This window comes from Bombina bombina, chromosome 1 (assembly GCF_027579735.1).
Source record: "Bombina bombina isolate aBomBom1 chromosome 1, aBomBom1.pri, whole genome shotgun sequence".
NCBI classification, from domain to species: Eukaryota; Metazoa; Chordata; class Amphibia; order Anura; family Bombinatoridae; genus Bombina; species Bombina bombina.
In genome coordinates this window covers 40,748,162-40,757,403 of record NC_069499.1, presented here as the reverse complement: position 1 = coordinate 40,757,403, position 9,242 = coordinate 40,748,162, and positions in this window count along the sequence as shown.

The following is a 9,242-nucleotide window of genomic DNA, read 5'->3' as shown; positions in this document are numbered from 1 at the left end:
TTATTGCATAATTTATGTTTTTCTTCTTAAATGGAAAAAGTCTACAGCTGCATAAATTACTTTTGGGAAAACAATACCCAAGCTATATAGGACACTGAATGCCAAGACGGGAGGGTACAATAGGCAGCCCATACTGAGGGCACCAGGCCTGAACCTCTACCTAATAAAAAACCCCGCTTTGTCCGAAGCCGAGAACATTTTAAGAGGAAAAGCACCAATGACACTGACTCGCAGTTAATCCAGAAGCCAAACTAGAGACGGCAAACGGACTCGACTGAGCCAACACTCCTCCAGGAGACACCGTCGCCCAACAGACGGTCCTTCACTGCTCGCCCCCCACAAATGAAGGAGACACCAGCCGAAACCCCGCAAGGAGACAAGGCAAAGGAGAACCAAGGAAACCGAAAGGTCCCCTAATACAAAAAAGAACACCTCCAAGAGTGAGCCCAGCTCATAGAGACCCAAAGGGGACCAAACAGGGAAAGGAGGCCACACCTATACCAAGCAAATCCAGAGATAAGGCCGGGCACAGAGATAGAATAGAAGTCTCTCCAACATCCTGCAAGCACGGAATGCAATTGAAGAGGCAAAGTCCTCCCAGGGTCTGACCATAGAATACCAAAGCATTCGACCATGAAAAATTGTGTAATACACCCAGGTGAAAACCCCAAGTTTGAGAACACAGAGTCCATAACAGGACGACACAGAGGGTACTTGCGAGGAAGAAGAAGCAGTCAAGCAAGAAACAGACCGCAAAAGCAACCCCCAGACAGAGGGCACGCTCCAGGCAACCTAAGTCGCCAGACCTACACACAGGTCCCTAAAAAGGGGAACACAAAACCTCAATCAAGGCAACCCCCCCCGAGAAGGAGAGTATACCCTCAGAACACGAAGGAAGAGTAAACCCTCTTCTGAAATCAATGGAGCAAGTTGAAAGGAAAATCTATACCCTATCAGACTGAGCTAACAGGATAGACTCAACAAGCACACATCCAGAGGAGACTGCGACCCGAACGCAGCGCCTTAGACCGCTCGGCCATCCTGACCTGACCGCTCGGCCATCCTGACCCATACCCAGCTGGACCAACCCAGTCTCAGGGATCCAAGACAGCGGAACAAAAGAATCCCGAAACAGGTACAGGAACAAGTGTAAGGATAGCACAGCGATCCCCACAGAGTACAAGTACAACTCGCCTCTGAAAACATACAAAAAGGCCATAGACCTAAGGATCTATCAAATTAAAGGCCCAAAGGCCCAACAAGTCTGACTTGGAGCCAGCGAGACCCCAGGGGGAACCAATCCCACCTTTCCGCCTCCCATCCAGGAGAAGCCCCAAGCAAGGACTTCATCTCCATAGGAAGGAGAATATCCCCTAAAGAAAAGAGACGATGCCGGAAGGGCAACAACTGTCCTCAAGGCCCAAAGGCTAATGGGAAGATAAATTCCCAACACAGATGTCCTAGAAAAGGACCCCCCCACAAGTAGCTTGCCAAGCAGAGGCACAGCCAACCCATTAGCCTGCAGAGCAGGGAATCCACGGGAACACTGGCAAGCTGACCAGGGGAAATGCAACCCTAAGGTGCACCAGAAATTGGACATCCAGCGACAGCAGCTGGGTATGAACCAACAACCCTTGAGGCGCAAGCCACACTGCTAACCACTAAAAGACATGTGCTATTCTGTGGCAAAGAGTAAAAAATACTCTGAAAACCTGGCCAACCATGACCAGGTCAGGTAAATGGAGCAAGGACATAGCCCAAGGTCCCACTACCGTGGAACACCCCGACCAGCCCTGAGATCCAAGATTCCAAAACCACCCAAGACTGGGCCAGGAAAAAGGCCAACCGAAGCTTCAGAAACCGGAAGTCTCGGGGAGAAAAACAGGTCCGGGCACCTAATAGTTCAGGCAAACCTTACCCTAGAACTAAACATCCCAACTGGCCAAAAAGCCAGACACAAGGGATATGGATGCATATCTAGAGAATCCGGATAGTGAGAAGAACTCGAAAGCCCCGACCAAAGGAAGGAACCAACGCTCCAAGGAGCAAGGCTAGAAGTCATATGAAGATAATTCTCAGAGCCTCAGGACAACCAAGGGATAAATTAAGGTAAAAAAAAAAATCCTACTAGCAGGACTAGTTTCCCTACCACCTCCGCACAAGCAGAGGATGCAAAGAAGAAAAAGGCACTAAGCCTACCCAGCTCCGGAAAACCCCAAGCTAAACAAAGTCCCCGCAGGTAACAACCATCACCCAGAAACACAGATCCCTAAAAGGAGATCCAACTCACCCAGAGACAATCGAAGAAGACCCAAAGGTCTCTTATAACTAACTCAGACACACAGTACACGTCAAAGAGTAAGAGCTGCATCTAGATACACTCTAAACAGCTTACGCGTACACCTGCAAGGTGTCAAGGGCTGCAACTGGTTTCAAACTGCAAACCTTCCGAATGCTAAACAGCTATCCTGTACAAGCTGTTGGATCAAGCCCAAAAGGACAAATCCAGAGGCCTGAAAATGAAGGCCAAACCACTCAACTGTGGTAAGGGGCGTTAAGCCCTCCAACCCTCCACCACATGGAGGAGGAAAAACTCTAGGTTCTGATGAAATCAGATGTCAGCTAGACATATTACTGAAGGCTATAAGGACTGAGGATTGCCTCCCTGATCACCTGGATCTGTCTATTAGTGTTGCTGGGCCACTGTGAGTCCCCAGCCTGTACCATTTAGCACACTGGGTGCTGCAACCCTTGTGAGTATTACTTCAATACAAGACCTGTTATCCACCAGCAATTTTGCAATATTGCACTAGGAGGAGTTTTCCTCTTTGTCATTTGCTTCACAGAACCTGTAACACTTCTTCCATTGTCTGGAGTTCCTGCCTGTTTTGTTATCCACACTTGGATCAGTGTTGCTGGGCCACTGTGAGTCCCCAGCCTGCACCAATCAGCACACTGGGTGCTGCAACCCTTGCGATTATTATTTTAATACAAGAATTGCCGGTTGCTCTCTATATTGCAATATTGCACTAGGAGGCGCCCTCTTGTTTTGTGATTTATTCACAGATTGGAAGGACTGAAACAATCCTTCCCGCCTCACGGACCCACAGGTCCACTCGAATGCTTAGTTAAACATGAAAAATAATGATAACCTGAGCACTCAGTGCTTCTACTGAACCAGCCGAGCAGAACAGCCACAAGACCGAATGAACCCGACAGGACCAGCCTGCACCTAGGGTCCTAACCGGCAAGCTGCATAAATTCTCCCTCATAGGGGGAAAACCAGAAAACAGACATTTTTAACATAGGACTATCATGTCCAAAACAAATTCCGAAGAAGTAATAAAGAGTATCAATCCCAGAAGGTTCCCGAAGGAAATAAAAACAGATAAAAGACATCCCATCGGATATAAATAAAATAAGGCAACCCGGAGGTTAACGCTCAAAAAGACACAGGCCTACCCGCAGGATCAGCCAAACGGAGCCCTATCTCACAAAACTGAGAAAGATCTCAAACAAATGAGATTACCTCATCCCCACATATCTAATTCGGTGCACCATTCGAATTAGCAGACTGAAAATCCCCGTATCTGGTAACGATAGGGTCATTCAATAACTGAAAAACATGTCTGAGCAATACGGGAAGGCGCACAATCCTGTAACGAAAGGCACAACAGCTACACCCGCGGGGACCTGTAGAGGCCCTCCCCAAGGTGGAAGGCCCAGGACAATAGGGCACGAGCACATTCTCAAATAAACGTCTGGACTCTGCAGACGAACAATCGCCAACATTATGTGGAAGTGAAAATGTGCTGCAACCTCCGGGGGGGCAACACACCACCCTGCATGGAGGAATCAGAAACTGGGTTACCTGCATGTGTAGAAGTATGAATTGGTAGGGAACTTGCCTCTCGGAGGACAGGACCCCCAGAGGCGGATGGCTCAGCAGTCCCCTTGATTCCCCGAGCCAGAGGAACCAGGCACTCTGAAATGACATACGGAACAAAAACTGGTTGACATGTGTCAATGAGGCCAATCCGGATTTGTCACCGGACACAGAATCTGAAATCAGAATCCTCCGTAACTGAATCTGAAATTAGCACAGTCTCAGCATCAGAATCCTCCATAACTGGATAGAGGATATATAAATATGGACTAAAGTAGTAAAAACAAAAACGGCACCTTTGGCTGGGGCACTCATCACCTCCTATGACCAGACCCCTGCAGACTAAAAAATTTCCTTCGCCACATGGTCGGGAATGCGGAAATGGAAAACAGAACAAAACCACACCCAAACACAAGGTGAACAGTACGGTCCAAAAAAAGCATGCGCAACCAAAAGGCCGTGTCACTTTCAAAGGCCTCAACATTCCAAACCATGAGCCCATAAACATCACACATAAGCAGGTTGAATCAAATAACAAACATGATTATAAACCCCCCTGTTCAATAACCCCCCTCAGGAGACTCCAAGATACTACAAGAGACTCACTGAGACCCTTATGATAAGTTAGACCCGCAAGGTGGTAGCCTCTCGGGAAACATTCACATTACAGGACATTGATGAATAAAGCAAAATTAAACAATTTTACCAGAATCTACGCCGTGGAACAGGAACACAGCCTTTCAAGTGTGACTGATAGTAGAATCGCCTCCGCCATGGACTTGAGAGAAGAAAGCAGGCAGCGGAGCAAAGTTTAACAACGCCGATTGCTTGAGGAGCTGTTAATCTGAGTCGGGATGGTTTCGCAGGAAAGACTCTTTCTGCATCTCCGGACTAACTTTCATCCAAGCCCTCACTGAGTGACTGACAGGACTACTTAAAACTCCTGTCCCATGCCGAAGAGTACTACCCTCCATAAGAGACAAAAAACAAAAATTCTGACACTTCTCTGCCAACCTCCTGGGATGAAAGGCAAATAATGACTGGGGGATGAGGGGAGTGGGAGGAGTATTTAAGCCTTTGGCTGGGACGTCTTTGCCTCCTCCTGGTGGCCAGGTTCTTATTTCCCAAAAGTAATGAATGTAGCTGTGGACTCTTTCCATTTAAGAAGAAAAACAAGTATACTATTGAATCAGTAGCTTTTAGCATAAATAGCACCTAGGTTATCGGAAGCGTACAAACGCAACTAATGTGCCGTCTCCTTACCTGTCATTATGGGGACGTCTGTGAGAATTCATTTGAGGGGCTTCTGAACTGCTGGATCTATAGAATGATGATCCTTCGTGCCCAAGGATTTGTTCCAAAAACTTCCCTTTTCCTGAAGTCAAAAATAAAACACATTAAGGAGAGAACTATTAAAAGGTTAGACTGAGGGATTATCATTTTAATGTTTGTTCTGCCTACTAAAAGGTGTTTTTGACAGACAGTACAGCTTTAAAAATTAATTTCTACTTAATCACAACTGGATAACATTTTAGAAACCATTAATAAACCCCATGAAAAATATCTGCACATTTTTTAAAATTAAAAGGGACATTAAAGAAATACTATTATTATATTATTTTTTCTTTTAGATCCATAATATATATTAAATCATTATTTGCCAATATACAGCATAGATAAATGAAACTAAACCGTATGGTGGTAATTAAGAGGCAGAGTGCCAGCAGTATTGTTACTAGTGCCATAGGTTTCACAAAATTAGTGTATATGTAAGCACACAACACATTCACCCAGCAAAGGCCGAGATCACATACCAGCTTAAAACTTGAATGTAAGTTTGTAAAAAGCACTGAGATAATGTGGCAGTCTGCAGAGGCTTAGGTATAATGTAATCACAGAGGTAATAGGTATATTAATATAACTGAGGTAAGGAGCAGTCTACAGAGGCTTAGATACAAGGTAATCAGAGGTAAAAAGTATATTAATATAACTGAGATAAGGGGCAGTCTGCAGAGGCTTAGATACAAGGTAATCAGAGGTAAAAAGTATATTAATATAACTGAGATAAGGAGCAGTCTGCAGAGGCTTAGATACAAGGTAATCACAGAGGTAAAAAGTATATTAATATAACTGAGATAAGGGGCAGTCTGCAGAGGCTTAGGTACAAGGTAATCAGAGGTAAAAAGTATATTCATATAACTGAGATAAGGAGCAGTCTGCAGAGGCTTAGATACAAGGTAATCACAGAGGTAATAAGTATATTAATATAACTGAGGTAAGGAGCAGTCTGCAGAGGCTTAGGTACAAGGTAATCACAGAGGTAATAAGTATATTAATATAACTGAGGTAAGGAGCAGTCTGCAGAGGCTTAGGTACAAGGTAATCACAGAGGTAAAAAGTATATTAATATAACTGAGATAAAAGGCAGTCTGCAGAGGCTTAGATACAAGGTAATCAGAGGTAAAAAGTATATTATTATAACTGAAATAAGGAGCAGTCTGCAGAGGCTTAGGTACAAGGTAATCAGAGGTAAAAAGTATATTCATATAACTGAGATAAGGAGCAGTCTGCAGAGGCTTAGATACAAGGTAATCACAGAGGTAATAAGTATATTAATATAACTGAGGTAAGGAGCAGTCTGCAGAGGCTTAGGTACAAGGTAATCACAGAGGTAAAAAGTATATTAATATAACTGAGATAAAAGGCAGTCTGCTGAGGCTTAGATACAAGGTAATCAGAGGTAAAAAGTATATTATTATAACTGAAATAAGGAGAAGTCTGCAGAGGCTTAGGTACAAGGTAATCAGAGGTAAAAAACAGAATTTATGCTTACCTGATAAATTACTTTCTCCAACGGTGTGTCCGGTCCACGGCGTCTTCCTTACTTGTGGGAATATCTCTTCCCCAACAGGAAATGGCAAAGAGTCCCAGCAAAGCTGGCCATATAGTCCCTCCTAGGCTCCGCCCACCCCAGTCATTCGACCGACGGACAGGAGGAAAAAATAGGAGAAACCATAGGGTGTCGTGGTGACTGTAGTTAGAGAAAATAATTCATCGGACCTGATTAGAAAACCAGGGCGGGCCGTGGACCGGACACACCGTTGGAGAAAGTAATTTATCAGGTAAGCATAAATTCTGTTTTCTCCAACATTGGTGTGTCCGGTCCACGGCGTCATCCTTACTTGTGGGAACCAATACCAAAGCTTTAGGACACGGATGAAGGGAGGGAGCAAATCAGGTCACCTAAACGGAAGGCACCACGGTTTGCAAAACCTTTCTCCCAAAAATAGCCTCCGAAGAAGCAAAAGTATCAAATTTGTAAAATTTGGCAAAAGTGTGCAGTGAAGACCAAGTCGCTGCCTTACATAGCTGATCAACAGAAGCCTTGTTCTTGAAGGCCCATGTGGAAGCTACAGCCCTAGTGGAGTGAGCTGTGATTCTTTCAGGAGGCTGCCGTCCAGCAGTCTCATAAGCCAATCGGATGATGCTTTTAAGCCAAAAGGAAAGAGAGGTAGAAGTTGCTTTTTGACCTCTCCTTTTACCAGAATAGACGACAAACAGAGAAGAAGTTTGTCTGAACTCTTTTGTAGCTGCTAAGTAGAATTTTAGAGCACGGACTACATCTAAATTGTGTAGCAAACGTTCCTTCTTTGAAACTGGATTCGGACACAAAGAAGGTACAACTATCTCCTGATTAATATTTTTGTTGGAAACAACCTTTGGTAGAAAACCAGGCTTAGTACGCAGAACAACCTTATCTGAATGGAACACCAGATAGGGTGGAGTACACTGTAGAGCAGATAACTCAGAAACTCTTCTAGCAGAAGAAATAGCAACCAAAAACAAAACTTTCCAAGATAACAACTTAATATCTATGGAATGTAAAGGTTCAAACGGAACCCCTTGAAGAACTGAAAGAACTAGATTTAAACTCCAGGGAGAAGTCAAAGGTCTGTAAACAGGCTTGATCCTAACCAAAGCCTGAACAAATGCTTGAACATCTGGCACAACTGCCAGTCGTTTGTGTAGTAGGACAGATAAAGCAGAAATCTGTCCCTTTAGAGAACTCGCAGATAATCCTTTATCCAAACCTTCTTGTAGAAAGGAAAGAATCCTAGGAATCTTTATCTTATTCCATGGGAATCCCTTGGATTCACACCAGCAGATATATCTTTTCCATATTTTATGGTAAATCTTTCTAGTTACCGGTTTTCTGGCTTGAACCAGAGTATCTATCACGGAATCTGAAAACCCACGCTTTGATAGAATCAAGCGTTCAATCTCCAAGCCGTCAGCTGGAGGGAGACCAGATTTGGATGTTCGAATGGACCCTGAACAAGAAGGTCCTGTCTCAAAGGTAGCTTCCATGGTGGAACCGATGACATATTCACCAGGTCTGCATACCAAGTCCTGCGTGGCCACGCAGGAGCCATCAAGATCACCGAGGCCCTCTCCTGTTTGATCCTGGCTACCAGCCTGGGAATGAGAGGAAACAGTGGAAACACATAAGCTAGGTTGAAGGTCCAAGGCGCTACTAGTGCATCCACTAGAGTCGCCTTGGGATCCCTGGATCTGGACCCGTAGCAAGGAACCTTGAAGTTCTGACGAGACGCCATCAGATCCACATCTGGAATGCCCCATAGTTGCGTCAACTGGGCAAAGATCTCCGGGTGGAGTTCCCACTCCCCCAGATGGAATGTCTGACGACTCAAATAATCCGCTTCCCAGTTTTCCACACCTGGAATGTTGATCGCAGATAGGTGGCAGGAGTGATTCTCCGCCAATTGTATTATTTTGGTCACTTCTTTCATCGCCAGGGAACTCCTTGTTCCCCCCTGATGATTGAGATACTCAACAGTCGTCATGTTGTCTGATTGGAATCTTATGAATCTGGCCTTTGCTAGCTGAGGCCAAGCCCTGAGAGCATTGAATATCGCTCTTAGTTCCAGAATGTTTATCGGGAGAAGAGACTCTTCCCGAGACCACAGTCCCTGAGCTTTCAGGGATTCCCAGACCGCGCCCCAGCCCACTAGGCTGGCGTCGGTCGTGACGATGACCCACTCTGGACTGCGGAAGCTCATTCCCTGGGATAGGTGATCCTGGGTTAGCCACCAACGGAGTGAGTCTCTGGTCTTCTGATCTACTTGAATCACTGGAGACAAGTCTGTATAGTCCCCATTCCACTGTTTCAGCATGCACAGTTGTAATGGTCTTAGATGAATTCGCGCAAAAGGAACTATGTCCATTGCTGCAACCATCAATCCTACTACTTCCATGCACTGAGCTACGGAAGGACGAGGAATAGAATGAAGAACTTGACAAGCGTTTGGAAGTTTTGACTTTCTGACTTCTGTCA